The sequence below is a fragment of the Diabrotica undecimpunctata genome, chromosome 4 (assembly GCF_040954645.1).
Source record: "Diabrotica undecimpunctata isolate CICGRU chromosome 4, icDiaUnde3, whole genome shotgun sequence".
NCBI classification, from domain to species: Eukaryota; Metazoa; Arthropoda; class Insecta; order Coleoptera; family Chrysomelidae; genus Diabrotica; species Diabrotica undecimpunctata.
In genome coordinates this window covers 21,963,702-21,982,227 of record NC_092806.1, presented here as the reverse complement: position 1 = coordinate 21,982,227, position 18,526 = coordinate 21,963,702, and positions in this window count along the sequence as shown.

Genomic DNA, 18,526 nt, shown 5'->3' with positions numbered 1-18,526 from the left:
GAAATCCCATCTCTCTCAATAGTCCCCATAATTTCTTGTTGCTTATAATTGATAACTCTTCGTTTTCAATAATTAATGTTTGGATTTTGTCCAATGTTGGAAATTCTTTGTTAAAAAAAAAATGAATGGACGCTGCGTCTTATCATGTTTTTATGTATTTCTTCAATTTCCAAGGGTTTACTCCCTCCACTCTTCTTGGGAGATGAAACAGTTCCTCCTTTTCTTTCTTTTAGGAATCTATAAATTGTTGCTTCTTCAACCCCTGTCATATTTGAACATATGTTAACGATTTCACGAACATTACTTAAAGGGCGTTGATGTACAAGTGCATCGTGTACATTTAATATTATATTTTTCTCTCTTAGACTGAAGGCACCTTTAAAACTACACTTAACCGGGATAAAACCTGTTGTCGACGTCATTTTTAAATGCAAATAACAAAATATCGACACCCAAAACGTAGGTAGGTAAGACATGAACAATGTATATCTACAAACTAAATGGAAGATGCAAACAATTTCTAATTTATATTATTGGCATAAGCTGTAATGTGGCATAAAAACTACTTAAACTATCATTAGTGAAGCCTTATCAGTAATTCCAGGTAATCGTTCAAAGAAGGTGTTCTTTTTGTGTCAGGCGATAACTTGTGTAGAAAACAATAATCACCTTTAAATTACTGTTTACATTAATTTATTTCGTGAAACATTGAATTCTCTTGTTAATCACCCGTGTATAATTAACAATAATCGTGTGGCATATATACCGACGTTTTTTACGCACAAAAAAGGTAAAGTGAGATTAGTGGACACTTATTTTACAGAAGATTTTTTAAAAGATAATTAATTGTTGACGGCATCTTAAAATATTAATTTTTTTTATTTATTTCAAAACAAGTATAGGGTGACGCCTATGGTTTTTTGACCTGTTGAGGATTTGCATACATAATGTGCTATCAATATGATTGAAAAGGACTATAGACAACTATAAATATATTTATTAAAATTCGTTCAACGTTGACCAATTATCTTAAAATAAATCCAACACATTGGCTTAATATTCAGAAGGAAAAATATTAAAAAAAAAGACCTAAAATGATATTAAAAACAGAAACTAACAATACTAATATTGAGTGTGAATGCTACATCATGCTCGAATAGCAACTTGGATATTATTTTTATTAGCAAGCAAGCAAGCAATTTAATTAAACCCAGCCTGTAAGACATTCTTCTTCTTGTAGTTCCTTCTCCTATCGGAGGTTGGCTATCATCACAGCTATCCGTACCTTATTGCCGGCTGCTCTAAAAAGATCTACTGAGCTGCAACTATACCACTCTCTTAGGTTTCTCAGCCAGAAAATTCTTCGTCTTCCTATGGATCTTTTACCCTTGATTTTACCTTCCATTATGAGCCTTTTGTGGCCTTCTTAGCACTTCTGCATTTGTAACTCGTTGGGTCCATGGTATTTTCAAAATCCTTCTATAACACCATATCTCAAATGATTCCAACTTCTTTATATTATCTACTTTTAGTGTCCAGCTTTCCATTCCATACAACAAAGTCGAGAACACGTAGCATCTTAAGGCTCTTATCCTCAGATCCAGAGGAAGGTCTCGATTGACAAACATTGGTTTCATTTTTATAAATGCTTGTCTTGTGAGACATGTTTACCCCTAAAAATTACGTTCGGGTGTAACAATTCATTGGACAGAGGTGTATTAACTCGAGTTAAAAACAGGTTCAAACAAATGCTCTTCATGTGGGAGTCCTGGGTAATAGAACTCCAACATGGTACCCTATCCGATTAAAATTCAGGCTAGCCTTAGTCGCTTTATTCCTGTTATCTTCATGTGACTTATTCTCGAATCTAAAATTGCTTACTTGAGCCGCAAGAGTCCGCTCTGGGCTAGGCCCAGTTCTTGGTGCTCAAGGGGTTGGGTCCTACTTGTCAGATTTTTTTAAGTTTTTTGTTAATTTTTTTGGGGATTTCTCCGGTTTTTGTTAGTAGTTTTTAAAATTTTTTTGGTGGCCGAAGTCGCATAAAATCATAATTAGTGTATACACAAATATAAAAATAATCAAATAACCTGGGCCTACACCGAACTTGCGCTTGTCCACTATTTTATAGAGCTACGAACGCTTTTGTGTGCTGTTGTTGTTTTTTGTTTTATTTTCTCTGCGGTGATTTTTGTTTTCTCTCTGGTATTTTAATTGTTTTCTCTCTGATTTTATTTAATTTTAATCCACTATTTGTTGCTTAGGTCTTTTGTCCTTCCATCGGTGGGAAGTGTGGTACCTCATGGTCTCTCGCATTATGTGACTTGGATGGTTCTCTAATTCCTCGAACTTTGTCCTTGCTTTATCTTTCATAATTTCAGTCTGCTTCTCTTAGGCTGTTGTGTGCCGCTTGTATTTTCTTTTTTGTTGCATTTCATATGTGTCCCAATTATACTATTTATTAATCTTATTTTTGTTTTCATTCGCAGTTTGCTTTTTCTTCCCGCTAATCCTCTTATTGATGCGTTTGCTATGTTAGCTTTTTGCATTGTGGTATCTACATGTTCTTTGAATGTTAAGCGTTTATCCATGACTACTCCTAGATATTTTGCTTCGATTTTCCACTCGATGGGGTTGTTTTGTACTGTCACTTGTTCTTCTGGTTGTTCGTGCCTCTTTTTGAAGAGTCTTTAATGTCTGCGTTTTTTCGGAGTTTAATGTGATTTTCCATTTTAAACCCACTGTTTGATATCGTCTAGCTGTTTGCAGGTTGTTTACCGCACTGTTTATGTTTTTGTGTCTGGTCGCCATCGCTGTGTCATCGAAATATATACTTAATAAAGTTCCTGGTGCTCTAGGTACGTCGGCTGTGTATATTGTGTACAACAGAGGTGACAGGACCGCTCCCTGTGGTAGTCCAGCCTCAGGATTTCCGAGTTCGGACAGGACTTGTCCTATATGAACTCTGAAACTACGGTTGCTCAAATACGAAGAGATTAGTCTCGTCATTGCCCCGCTGTAACCGTATCTTCTCATTTTATAAATTAGTCCTTTATGTCAAACTCGGTCGAAAGCTTTGCTTACGTCTAGGAAGGTAGCTCCTGTGTATTGTTTATCGTTAAATCCAGCTGCTTAACTCTCTTAATCTGACTACTTGTAGCTCGCTGGAATGCTCTGATCTGAAGCCGAATTGTGCTTCTGGTATTATGTCTAGTCTGTCTGTTTCGGCTTGGAGTCTGCTGAGTATGACTCTTTCTACAAAGCTGTTTTTTGAATCGGCCTGTAATTTTGTGGGAATGTGCTATCTTTTCCTGGCTTTGGTATTATAATGACATGGGCCTCTTTTCATCGGTTTGAGAATTTCTTGAATCTTAGCATCGCGTTTATTATGTTTGTTAAAAACTATTTTTCGCCAGATGACTGACATACTATTTTGATGACTCACTTTATGTTCCGAAAAAACACATAAATCTTCAAAATTTCATCGTTAGTTTTCTCCAGAAATAATAAAGTTTGTTATTTTTAAAAAATCTACTCATGCTCTACTCAGATTCAAACATACTAGTCAACAGCTGATAACTTATTTTCCTATCTGAGAACACAACGTAAAGCATTCACAGATCAATGCTACAGATATATTTCTAACGTTAAAAAATCTATTCACATACATTCAAGACAATTTTGGAATCAAGTAAACTCATTGAATAAAAGTCACGGAATGCCAAATGTTATTGTCAGGACTTTCGAAGATACAGTCTTCTTCTTCTTTAAGTTCCATCTTCTATCGTTAAGTTAAGTTAAGTTAATATTGTTAAGTTGTTGTTGTATTGTTAAGTATCGTTAAGTTAAGTTAATATTGTTTCCGCCTCATTTCCTATCCTTCTAGTTACTTCCACGTTTGACATTCTTTGAATCCATGATATTCGTAGGATTCTTCTGTAACACCAAAATTCAAAGGCGGCCAACTTATTCAGATGGACTTGTTTTAGTGTCCATGCTTTCAAGCCATAAAGAAGAGTAGAGAACACGTAACATCGAAGCATTCTCAGGCGTAGTTCTAACCTTATATCCCGAAGATACAGTAATCCATTTTATTGCTCATCTTTAAATTAAGATGTATTGGCTTTCCGGGGTGGTTTCTTTTACGGTTAAGTGGTTATCTTATTAAAAGAGATCAGTTTGTTTTTATAAAGGGTTCACTATTGATTCCTATTTTGGCCATTTCAGGGCTCCCACAAAGTTCATATGTGAGCCTTCTTCTGTTTAACTTGTTTATTCTCAACTTTTGCTGTTTGTTTCAAACCTATCTAGTCTAAGGATCCTAGTCTTACTGTCTAAGGATCCAAGAAAACCTGACTTTCCTATATAATTGGTCTCTTTCCAATGGTCTCCAGTTGAATAAAGATAAGTGTTTTGTTATATCTTCTAGCAAATTGAAAAATAATACTGCATGTGACTATTGCATTAATACAAGCCTTTTCTGAAGAGTGAATGAAATAAGAGATTTGGGGGTGTTATTTGACAGTTCCTTGTCATTTATCCCTCATCTACATCAACAATTTGTCAAATAAAGCAACAATCTCGGTTTTATCACAAGAAACTCTCGAGTTATTTTGGTACTCACACATGGACATATAGAATTTGATTTCTTACTTCCGACCATAGTATCCTCTCTTATGCTTGAGTATGCTCACCGTACGACTTTAACCATATTTACCGTTGAAATAATTCAAAATAAGTTTCTCTGGGTTTATGCTTACAGATTAAACTTACAGAACATGTCTTTGTTAGAACTGATGTCAAGGCTAAATATTAGTTCTCTAAATTACTACAGAATTAAATGTGATCTAGTCAAAACACCTTCACCATACCACTGAATGTTCTGATTTACTAAGCATTATCAACTCTAGATGTAGTACTGGAAGTCTTAGAGACATGCCTTTGTTTTCTATAAAACACTATCACAAAAACTATGACAACTTTTCTCCTATTAACAAAACTCTGACACTGGGAAATGACTTTAATCAATCTTATGATCTTGTTGATACAAAATCTGATTTAAGCACTCTTTGACTGAGTATGCTAGGGATCAAGGATGATTAAAGTTGGAGTATTTCTTTAATTTTAATAAAATTTTTAGGAAAATTTAATGTATTTTAATTTAATTTATTTTAATTTAATTATTTGTTTACCATTATTTAATAATTATTTAATCATTATTTAACATTTAGTTTCTGTTCATCGGTTTTTTAGAACACATTTAATTTGGACACAAATGGAGTAAAATTTGGAGTTATATAAAACTGCTTGTAATAATGAATTAACATTAACATATTATTATAATTATAATTATAATTATTATAGATTATAGTAGCTAACTATGACAAAGATCAAAAAACTACCGATTACAAAAAAATAACACCCACAAATATATAATATTTTCATTTTTTTGCCTGTGGATTCATTAATTTAATAAATTTAATAAAATATAAAATAAAAAGTTCTACTATCATTTCAACATTTAATTCAATCTGCTCCTGTGAAAAATACGTATTATAAAAATAAAACTGTCTATCAATATCACGTAAATCAAACCAACCTGCCTACATGAAAAATCATCAGGCTTGTTATACGGGTGAAAATTATAGCTAAAAACGAATTTTTGGTTAATTAATGACTGAACAGACAGTTTGACACTAATGTTATTTGTCAAGTAGCTCGATGACGTAATTTAATGATCGTGGAGCCTCCAACTGAACCGACAGGGTCCAACCGAAGTACACTTTTAAAATTCGCTAACTTGGAATTTCCGCATAGGATGGTTACTTTATATACCCTTATTATATCGTTTTTTTTATTTTGTTTTGGACTGTTTTTAATTATTAATAGTGATAATTTTAGTGATTTATTAGTGATAATTTAAAGAGAATTAGTAGATTCAAATACTAAAAGAACGATAATAATCGACCACATGCCGCTGCCATAGTGAGTAATTATCTTGATGAGGTCCAAATTCGAAGATTGGATTGGCCACCGTTCAGCCCATGTGGAATCACCTAAAACGCAGCATACGACAAAGAAATCCCGTTCCAAATACGATAGAGTAGCTTCGGCTTGCTGCACAGGATTGATGGAATGCAATTTCCCAAGGATATGTCCAAAATTTACTTGCAACCATGCTGAAAAAGATGCAAGCAGTAATAAGAGCTAGACTTGTTTAAGCAAGCAAACTTATCATTTAAGTTTAGATAACCTTATTTACCTAATATTAATCATTTATTTTTTCACAATTTTCCCTGTATAAAAACATAAAATTCTTCATTAAATATTGTTAAAATAAACTCTTTAGAATTAGAAAATTCCAAAATATTCGATATTTTTGTCCATGAATGTATATAATAAGCATGAATTATAATTTAAAATGTTAATTTTGAAATTCACCGCAATGCAAAAATTACATTTTTTTTAAAATGTGTAAAAATTTTCCTTAGTTGCTGGCAAATAAAGAATTATATATTTAAAACTTTTGTTTATATATGGCACTTTCGTAAATTTAGATCAGAGGTGAATATTTCAATAGATCTGTTAACGCAAATAGTTTGATTAGTTAATGTGTACTTGGTGGAACATTAATCATTGATTCATTTTTGGGACCTGTTACAGGATATATCAAAATTTATATATAAATCATGATAATTTTTTGGTATGTACATTACATGTAATTACATTACATTAAATTAAAGACCTACGATCAGCACTATATGACTTCTTCATGCTGTTTCGGATCTCCTGCGACTGTCAGTTTTTTTATATTCAACTATTCAAACTAAACTATCCTTAAATCTCTTTGTCTTTGTCTTCTCAAATAGAAGCACGCTAGTCAAAACTCCCTCTTTCGCTCCTTAACTAGAAAGAAGTAAATCCTTTTCACGTTTCCCAAATAAAAGCAGATTTCAATTAACTTTGTTTTTAGTAAATAGTTACCTCAGTTAAATTCAGTGTTAGTGCATAAAATATGTATCTGCTAAAAGTACCTGCTATTACAATTCATACAGAAGGAATGACAGTGCCAATCTTTAGTAAATACCGGTCCGACAAATTACAGGGTTGCCGAAGTAAAAGGGCAGCACAGGTTCGGCGTATTTTCCCATGTTAAATCCCATAAGAAATCGCTAAGGTCCATTCTGGTCATTTTTGACGGTTTTCTTTGTGGAGGCGCGACGGCTCGTCCGATCGTAACGTGCAAGGCCTCGTCATAATTGGATTATATCTGAATATTATTGTAAAATGGTAATTGTTGTGGATAAAATATAGTATGCAACAAAACGATATCGTATATCGTATATCAATAATCATATTTGTGAGTTGTCTATAGTAGTTACCGTTCGGAGGATACTTGTAATGATCCTCAGATGAGATTTATAAGAACCTTTTATGACCAACACATATTCTTACTGGAGACGGGTAATACAATAACAACTTTAAAAATGAATTACTTGTTCGTCGTAGATAAAATATAGTATGCAATTCGTTACGGTTTCTCATTTCCTTTTATTTAACGTCTCGTACGTCAAAACCGGTCCAATAACAAAGGAGATACGATGTAATACCGTTTTGGCGATGTCTTTGCGTTTTTTTTTTGTGATAACATATTCATTAGCCCATCCTCTTTCATTTACCGCTTTATACGTAGTAATTCAACCATTAACAACAAAGATATGATATAGTGCCATTTTGGCAATGTTACCATGTTTGATTTTATTGTTGTCATATTCCATATCCCATTCTCTTTCGTTTGACGTCTCATACGTCAAAATCGGACCAATAGCAACGGGAATACAATATAGTGCCGTTTTGGCAAAGTCTTTGCGTTTTTGTCCTAACATATTCGTTACCACCTCCCCTTTTCATCGATACCTTCCACGTTGTTGTACGTTGACCTTGTAGACGTTACAAGCTTAGTGTACTTTTGGCAATACGCCGCCATGTTTTTTTCTGTGTCTACGTATTCGTTGCCCCTCCCCTTTCGTTTGATGCCTTGCACGTAACAATCGGTCCAATAACACCGAAGATACGATATAGTGCCGTTTTGGCAATGTCTTTGAGTTTGTTTTTTGTTTTAAACATATTCGTTACCACCTCCCCTTTCCATCAATACCTTGCACGTTTGACAATGCCGCCATCTTTGTTTTTTATGTTAACGTATTCTTTCCCCCCCCCCCCCCGTTTTCGACGATACCTTGCACGTCACGATCGGACGAGCCGTGGCGCCTCCACAACGAAAAGCGTCAAAAATGACCAGAATGGACCTTAGCGATTTCTTATGGGATTTAACATGGCAAAATACGCCGAACCCGTGTTGCCCTTTTACTTGCCGGTTATACAACTAAACTTTTTTGCTATACACATTTCATTTATTTAATTTTAAAAACCCTTAATATGAACGTTTGTGTTTTCTAAGAAGATTTATATATTTTATTATTATTTAAAAAGGTGATTTGTTGGCAATTCACATATTGCTATTTATTTACGTAAATCATAAAATAAAAATATTTCTACCAGAAATTTCATTTTAATTATTCCATTTTCAATTTTGTTGTGACCTATTGATCACTGGTCCTTCGAGATTTATATCTATTTTTTATCTATCAAAAGTAGGAAGGTGAGAATATATTTTTACAAATATTTGCTTTTAAATTATCGAACCAGCTACCTCATCCTTTCCCCTACACACGGATTTTCGAGAATTTATTTCTTAAAAATAATGCTAATTTCTATACATTTTATCTATATATTACTCTTTCCTAAATAAAGTCAGAATTCTTAAAAAAATACCGTCTTCCGTCTTGTCATTTGTGAAAATGTTCTATGTATCATTTTTGTAGTGTACTAGGTAGTATACTCCGGTGCAGTTCATCCGCCGACCGCTGACAGGCCTGCAAATCAAGTCTGACGTTAATGCTGTACACGACAACCCGCATTACAGATTAAGCTTCTGATAACAGATTTAATGGAACGCTCTATATATCACACGCTCGTTCATAATCAAGTTATCTTTGAGTCTGCCAACTTTCCAATTATGTAATCGATGCTCGAAGGATTCCACTTATTAATTTATCTTCGTTATATTACGCGAAGTTCCTACTTTCGGTTATTAACTGCACCATTGGTGTAGAGAATTTGCTCGCCAAAATAATACTAACAGTCTATACTGTGATAGTGTACTGACTTAGAGATAATATTAATAAGAATTCTTAAAACAAAGCAGAGTAAGTGGCAAATACACATACACAATACGTAAAATAATTTATAAACGGGCTATATTAAATAATATGAAAGATAGTAGAGACCTCATGAAACAAACTATCATACAAATAAATATTATAAATGCTGCTGAAAGAGCAACCGTGAAAAGAAAAAGTAAACGATAATGGAAAACCTAATAATACACCATCGAACAGCAAACAAAAACTTGACAGCAAAAAAAAAGAAAATCATATCTGTAGAACAGAACAATAATGACATATACAAGGACTACAAGATATAGGTACCGCCAATTGGGATGGCCCTAATTTGCATATTCTCACGCATCTAGGAATTGTATTTAAAATTGTTGATTGGTCTGGCTAACCGACAGTAGCGTTCATAATTTACTACATACAGTTAAAACATATATTGAAAAAAGGTGATTTCTTACTTGTCAACGGTTTTTTTTATTGATTTATTTAATGTCGTCCGAACTACTGACGTTATAGACGACAACAATGAAAAATACATATTAGAACAAAGAAAGGTAAATATTAATTACATACTAACATGGAAGAAGCTTGATATATGTAATTTGTGATACAGACTAGATTTTAATTTAAATATCTTTTATGCCTATAGCCGTTAAAAACTTTATAATATTGTTTAGATGATTGTTGTCTCTAAGAAGCTCGTCTATGTCGCTGGGAAGGTTGAGTTTACTTCTCGTTTCCTGGAAAATTTGACATTCGATTAAAATATGTTTTACTGTACTGCTGGTTTGATATTGGTTGCAGTATGGAGGATTGTCTCTTGTAATTCGGTAAAGATGTGTATGACGGGTGTGACCAAGTCGAAGTCGAGAAAAGATGACTTTTTTTTTCTAGGTAACACAAAGGCTTGTTTTTGTCAAGCATTGTCTTTAATTTGTCTTAGTTTTTCGGAACACTGCGACCATTTGTTTTGCCACGCACAACTAACTACGTTTTTAAGCACAATTTAAGATCACTTGGCACTATTTTATTTAATTGCGCTTGACCATCACTTGTCGCTGCTTCGTGAGTTAGACAGTCCACAGCCTCGTTACCGTGTATTCCAATATGAGATGGAACCCAGATTAATACCACGTGTTTGTTTTCGTTTGCAGCATTTTGAAGTTTTTCGTAAATGTTTTCATGAATAGGATTGCTGGAGTATATGTTTTGGATGTCACAAAGGGCATTCATTGAGTCAGTTACGATTGTGTAATTTCTCTGGTTCGTTTTGTTAATGAATTTTAGAGCTTCAAGGATTGCGTATAGTTCTGCATTGGAGATAGTCCATAAATTTAGCATTATGAGTATTACAGAAAATGGCTGCGCCGACTCCGTCCGTTGTTTTTGATGCATATGTGTAGATCTGTCGGTAATCGCTAAATCTATCCATAATATCTTTGGTTTACTAACAAGGCTGGTGGGGATTAATGTTTATTAAATTTTGATGGATCAGTGATTACTGGTGGTTTATTTACAGTCTATGGAGGAGAAGGGTTTTCGGAAGGGTGGTATATTGTCGGGAATATTATGCTATATTTATGAAGTAATCGGTTAATTCGTTCATAGAAAGGCTGATTACATTAAAAATGAGTTGAGAAGTAGTGGTTAAAACGATTGCTATGAACGTTGTGGTAGACTGGGTTATCTAGAGAGGAAAGAACTTTACAAGCAAACGACAAACTTAAAAAATCTCTTCTAAATTCTAAAGGGGTTTGCCCTTACTCACTGCATATACTTAGTATGGGGCTTGTTCGAAAGGCACCCAAAGCAACTCGCAGTCCCGTATTTTGAATTACGAATATATAAAAAGTTATAGTAAAGTAAAATAAAAATATAGTTATTTATGTACCAAAGTATTGGTAAAATAAAGTAAAGTATTGGACTGCAGTACCACTGACAATCGGGGTTAATGTATCGTAATTTCTCCATCCACCGAGGAAGTTTTGTGATGTATGAACAAAACTCTGTGTACTATTTCTGAGCTTGGCTGAAACTTGGCTTTGGCCAGGGATGTCTTCTGCTGTGGTGGGATTCTGCTAATTATTTTCTTTTTTCGGTTTGCGTAGCTTAAGAAAACCAAAAATTTGGTTTTATGTTGGGAGGATGGACTGAAATCTTTCTTCTTCCTGTGTTAAGATGATCAGTTCTAACGAGAGGATCGACATCTCTTAGATTATTGTCGTCGGTAGGTATGACATCTGACGTGTATATATGATGTTCTTCGAGATGTATTGGTTGACTCTTGATGGGATCGTTATGCTACTTGGATATAGTCATCGGTGTTATTGACTAGCTCTAGTATTATTGACGGTCCAGGCAAGTTGATTACATTCGACGGTGAGAGTTTCTCTTAGGATTGCACCTTCGACTTCTTATCTTGGGATGGCGGTTTTACCTGATGATTCTTGGCAATCTAACTTGTGTAATTGCTTGGGGCTCTAGCTGGACTATATGTTTGTGACTTAGTAATTAATAGGAAGAATAGAATCTGTAGTAAGGGTAGCTTGGATAAAATCGGTTTCAGAAGTTTAAGATTATCGAGGCTGAAATTTGAAAAGATAAAATTCTAAGATAATCTCTGAGGAATTCAGAAAAAATTGGAATTTCTACACAATAATCTTGTGAATGATTCTAAAAAATTAATGTAACAATAAATGGTTTATATTTAGTATTATTTTTGTAGAATTCATTAACTATATCAGGATTGAGGAGAAATTTAGTGGCTCCTGTATTAATAAGAAGTTTAAGGGGTGATTTTTTTTTTTGTCAGCATATGAATATAATTCTACTACGTTTCTTCTTTTTATTCTTGAAATCTTTGAAAATTTACATCTGCTTCCTCATATTCTTGGCTTTTTGTTCATAGTAGGGTAATCTGGGTATGTGTCATTGTATATACCTTCATGGTAATTATTTTTCCCTTGTTGTTTGATATAAAAGAGCTCTTCTACGGTGAATTGGGTGCTGGCTGTTTATTAAAAGCAGAAGTTTCTTTGAGATTGGAGTCTATTAAAGCCGGTTTGGCGTGTGGATACGCCCAAACGTGTTGGCGTATATGATTGAGATGGAACTGGTTTACGAAAATTGGGTTGATTAGTCCTAAAATTTTGTGCATATTGATTTGTTGATATTGTTGGAATCTAGGGGGTTGAAATGTCCCTCTTGGACTATTGTTGAATGGCTGTTGTTGCATAGGCATTTAATTTGGCTAAAGAATGGTTATAGCCATTGGGGCTTGGGCATTTCAGGCTGCCATCGTGTAGGAGCGGATATATGGGTTAAATTGTGTCTCTGCGTTTGTGAAGTGGCAGGTTATTTGTTAGAAGATATTTGCTAGAAGATGATAAGGAATAATTATGAGATTTTTGGAGATATTTAATATTATTTTCTTTCCGAATATATTAAATAGCAAGAGCTAGATTCGGTGATCTCATGCATCAAATTGTTGATCCTAAGGGTTCTTTTAGACCTGCCAAAAATGTGATTAGAGGTTGTTATTGGAAAAATTATTTTTTACTTCTTTTAACTTCCTCATGTTCTGCGAACAATTCAATGTGATTTGAGATAGTATTTAAAAGACTCATGACGTTTTCATGGAATTAATAAGGATTTTTGTTTGGGGCTTGACGAAGATTGACTAAATCTCTAGCGTTACGTTGGTCTGCAAAATTTTGGGCAAGAATTGATTTTATTCACGGTCAGTCTTTACAGCCGTATTCAGAAAGAATTTCTCTAGCTTTTCCTTTAATTTTGTTGTTCGTAATTCCTCGGGTAAGCATATGATTTGAAAAGTTTCGGGATTTGTATGATCCCAGAAATGGTTTAGAAGCAAGGAAATAACATCAATAAAATTTCAGAGTTTATTTGGATGGCCGTCGTTCTCTGGTACGATAGAAAGATCCTTATTAACATTAGAATGGGAATATTAATATTAGAATAATTTAAATTGGATGCTGGTGCAATAATTATAGAAGGTATTTCAAACGATTTTGTGGACTTAAGAATATGATTATTGTCAACAAAATGTAAATCTGGTTTGATATTTTCAGTAGATTCTATGTTAGATTCAAAAATTGTTGAAAGAGAATAGCTTATTCTAAATGATGATACTTGCGATATGATATAGAAATAAGATAAAATTTGCTTACAGGTATAAGGCATTCCTTTTTGGTACAAGTTTATTTTCTTCTTTAAGTTTCTTTTCAACTTTCTTAATAATGTTTCATAAATATGTTTCTGTGCTAATTTTTTTGGAATCCGTGGGTTAAACGGCTGCAGTCTTTCCTGGATTTTGGTTCGCTGGCGCGTAAACGTTTGGAAACGACGAGGATCTTCTGCAGACTCTCGCACTAATTCACCGACTGCTCCACTTCAGGGTTGTCCCTTCCGAAGGTACTTTTTAAATATACTCTTTTAAAGCTAAAACTAACAGAGTAACATAACTTTATTTAATTCAATTACAACTGACTTTAAAACAGAAATTTACAGTAATTATAAGAAATTAATTGATGACGACTTGTGTGCAATTTGTGTCGAAACTGGGCGGAATCGCAAAAAAGCATAAAAAGCAACACAAAACTGGCTACCGAAGAAATCGACCCATGGAATTTCAATTAAATATTTTGTTCCTACAGTAGATGGTGGATTTTTAAGAGTGTGCAAGAGAGCATTCCTTGGAATAACTCATTTAAGTTCTGAAAGAAAAGAGAGAGCGTGTTGTAAGGTTTGTTAACCGGAGTGAAACACCAAAAGAGAGAAGAAAGGGAGAAACAACAAAAGGTAGATTTGATCCAATAAAATTATCTATCCAAACATTTATGGGGCGTTTGGACGGTGCAAAGAGTCATTATAATAAAGGATGATTAACTAGATTGTATTTACCATGTGATTTGAATTTTACAAAACTTTACAGAATGTACGTTATCCACATCATTCCGCAAAGTTATCATATTTTCGAACATACGTTAATGGACGCTACAACATATCATTCGACACTCTCTTAATGGATACTTGTTCTGTGTGTCTCAGAACGAAGAAAATTTTAAGAAACGAAAATTCAGAAGAGGAAAAGTTAAAGGTTATAACAGAGCAGAGAGTTCATACATTAAGAGCTAAAGTCCTTTAGTCTTTTTTAAAAAACGAATCAAATCATAATACACTTTTGATTGTCAAAAAAATACTTTCTTACCAAAGCTTCCCGACCAGACGGCTTATTTCTCGTAGCAAATAAATGTTTATAATTTCACCCTCATGGCTGGAAATTCGAAATCCCATATTTCTTCTGCAAATGTGACGTCGTATGTGTGGCTGGAGTGTGAACATCCAAAAGATTCAAATGCTGTTGCCTTTGCTGTACATGATACTCTCATAAAATTTAACTTTAACAATCAAATTAAAAAAATTTACCAATTGCAGATATGTGGTGGACAGAACAAAAACAGCACGATGATGTCTACGATAATCTACTCGTTGGTTTATGAAGCATCTGGTCACATCAAGGAAGTGGAGTTTGCGTTTACTGTTGTTGGTCATTCCTTTTTGGCACCAGATAGGATTTCGGTAAGATAGAAAGGGAGATAAAAAAGAAGAACCTTGTAATAAACAGAAAAGAATATGAAGACATAATTGGAAAACAACACTCAAAGGTACTAAGACTTTTTAAAGGCTGGCAGATATTAGACTGGAGAAAGACAAGTGATGTTGTTGTTAAAAAACCTACTCAGTGGCATTTTAAATGTAATGCATCGAATTAACGAGATATTAAAATCAATACTTCTACCACAGATCCCACAAGAACAATGTGGATTTGTCCCTGGAAAAGGCACACGAGAACAAAGTCTCAATCTCAGACAAATTATAGAAAAATCTAGAGAATTTAATCTAGAAACATATTTGTGCTTCGTCCGCTACTCGAAAGCGTTCGATAATGTAAAGTGGCATAAAATGTGAGGAATACTGAGTACCCCCAAACCTGAGAAATGGGTACCCCCAAACATCTAATATACCTACTGAAACCACTGTATATCAACAACACAGCAAACATAAGAGTCCATATACTCCGATAATTTTAAACTAAAAGCCGGTGTTCGTCAAGGATGTATTATCACTCCCACGTTATTCAATATATATAGTGAACACATCATGCGCATTGTATTCGACGGATGGCAAGGAGGAATATCACTCGGACGCCAAAAATCAGCCATCTCCGCTATGCTGACGACACTTTAGTACTAGCATCATCAACAAATGACCTTGAATACATCATGAACAGACTAGATACTATTAGTCGTGAATATCGACTTAAAATTAATGTACAGAAGACCAAGGTAATAATAATCGATCGAATTAGAAATAACCAGCCAGAAATACGAAACGTAGCGGGGTTTGATATGGTAAGCCGTTTCAATTACTTAGGTTCTGTTATCACAAACAATGCTGGATGCGAAGAAGAGATACGTCGACGGCTTACAATGGCTAGATCAGCAACGTTCAAACTTACTAAAATCTGGAAAGATGCGGACATAACCAGGAACACGAAACTGCGCCTAGTACTTACGCTTATCTTTCCTATCGCTACCTATGCGTCAGAAACTTGGACCATTAAAAAGTCCGACTCACGACGTATAATGGCCTTTGAAATGTGGGTATATCGTAGAATGATGCGCATACCCTGGATAGCACATCGCACAAATGTCTCAATATTGACAGAACTCGACATCAATACTAGGTTTACCATAATCATCAACCAAAATATATTCAGGTACTTTGGACACATTACCAGACGAATAGAAGGCTTGGAGAGGTTGGTGGTTGAAGGCAAGCTAGATGGTAAAAGAACCCGAGGAAGATCGCCACTCCGATGGTCAGACCAAATAAACTGCGCTACCGGTTATTCTCTGTCTGAGGCAGCACACCGCGCCCAGGAGAGAGAAGAATGGATAGCAACCATTGGTCAAATATCATATCGTCACCACATAAGTCCACGGTAAGGTAGAAAATATTTTATCGTTCTGACGTAGGGTTCAGCAAGTCTGTAATACGACAAGGGAAAAAGATTTCTTTATAAGTTACAACAGATTGGATGTTCATTGAAAGGAGATAAATCATCCAAAGACACTCTCCAAACCAGCTGGATCTCACATTTTATAAAATAATAGATACTGGCGTAAGGACAAATAATAACGAGAGTGTTGCAGAAAATGATCATATTGATGATTAAGACCCAGACTAACTTAGAGCTTAGGAATTAATATAAATATATACACATAATTTGTAAGACTTTTTGTACTTTGGATAAAAATAAACTGTTGACTAAAAGTTTACTTTCACATGCTTTTTTTCTTATTCGTAACCTTATAACTCCCTAGGTTTGGAAAATAGACTAATCCAAGAACCACTAATATTGTTAATGGTTGACTATTATCATGTATATGCAAATGTTAGTTACATAAATCTGTATTTACATAGTTCACTTGCAAAACTCGGTATTTTCAAATGTTTCTTCCTTTCCTAGCAAACATAATAACTTTCTGAAAAAAAAATCATTATATTTTACGTAATAAGGCATTTTTTATCTATTACAAAAACGTGCCATTTTAAATTCAGTAACTGGACTACAGACATACTATTACATACAAGCACCCATTTACGTACTTAACATGCTCGTAGCTTGTAATTATCCTATTTGTATACATATACAATGAAATGCTTCAAGAAAATCCATGTAACATTAATAGTTATTTGTGTACCTAACTCACTATGGGGCTATAATATTAAAATTAAACTCACAGAAACTGTATACTCACAATTAACCACGTAGGAATTAGGTTTGGTTGCTTTACTCAAACAAAACCGCATGAAAATATTTGTAGTAAATAATTTGTAAAGTGCTCGAATGAAAAGCAACAGAAAGATGTTGTTCATTAAAATTAACACTGCTTATTTACTTAATTTAAGAAGGTTGAATTGCAGAGAATAGAAAATCACAGTAACGGATTTGCCTATTTTTCCGAAGTATAAATAAATAAACAAAACTTTACTGTGATATCGTTTAAGACTATTTAAACCAGAAGCACATAAGTTTAGTTCCCATTAAAACCATTGATTCGTTGTCGTATTATATTCCTCATCTTTGTGTTTTTAAACCAAATAGCTCTTCCACTACTGCTGCTATCCACCAGATAGCAGCAGAACTGAATCTATAGTTTGGAATACTCTAAAAAGTTACCGCTAAACAGGAAATTTTGTACGAAGGCCTGGTCAAAGACGCCCAAGGTGCACAACCACAATTGATGACCGTTTTTTGGTTTTTAATTCTACACGAAATCGTTCATTGACATCGATGTACCTCAGAAATGAGCTATTAATTGTTAGACAAGTTAATGTGAGTTCACAAACAGTTAGACGAAGATCAAAAGAAGCAAACTTAAAGCCCAGACGCCCCGCCAAAGTTCCACGTCTTCTCCAAAATCATAAATCTCGTCGTTTGGAATTTGCAAGAACACATATTTAGTGGAATATCGACAACTGGAAAAACGTTCTTTTAACTGATGAGACCAGAATCCTATTATGGAAGCCAGATGGTCAAAGCTACGTCTACAGAAGAGTAGGAGAACGATTCGCCAGCTGCAGTCTCGCCCAGGCCGTTAGATTTGGAGTTGATGGCATAACTCTTTGGGAAGGTTAGTTGGGAGGTACGTACCGCACTGGTGGAAGTAATTGGACGGACGACTGGTGATTCTTACGTTTAAAACATCCTGCAAGATCATGTTTTGTCATATGTTGGTTACATTGGATATGAAATATTCACGTTAATGCACGATAATGCTCGACCACATGCCGCTGCTATAGTGAGTAATCATCTTGATGAGGTCCAAATTCGAAGATTGGATTGGCCACCGTTTAGCCCGGATTTACATCCAATAGAGCACATGTGGGATCACCTAAAACGGAGCATATGACAAAGAAATCCCGTTCCAAATACGATACAGCAGTTTCGGCTTGCTGCACAGGATGAATGGAATGCAATTTCCCAAGGATATGTCCAAAATTTACTTTCAATCATGCTGAGAAAGATGCATGCAGTAATAAGAGCTAGAGGGGAGAATACTCGTTACTGATCATGCACTTCTTTCAGTTAAAACGACTTGTTTAAGCAATTTAAATTATCATCAATGAAGTTAAGAGTAAAATAACCATATTTACCTAATATTAAACATTTATTTTTTTCACAATTTTCTCCGCATAAA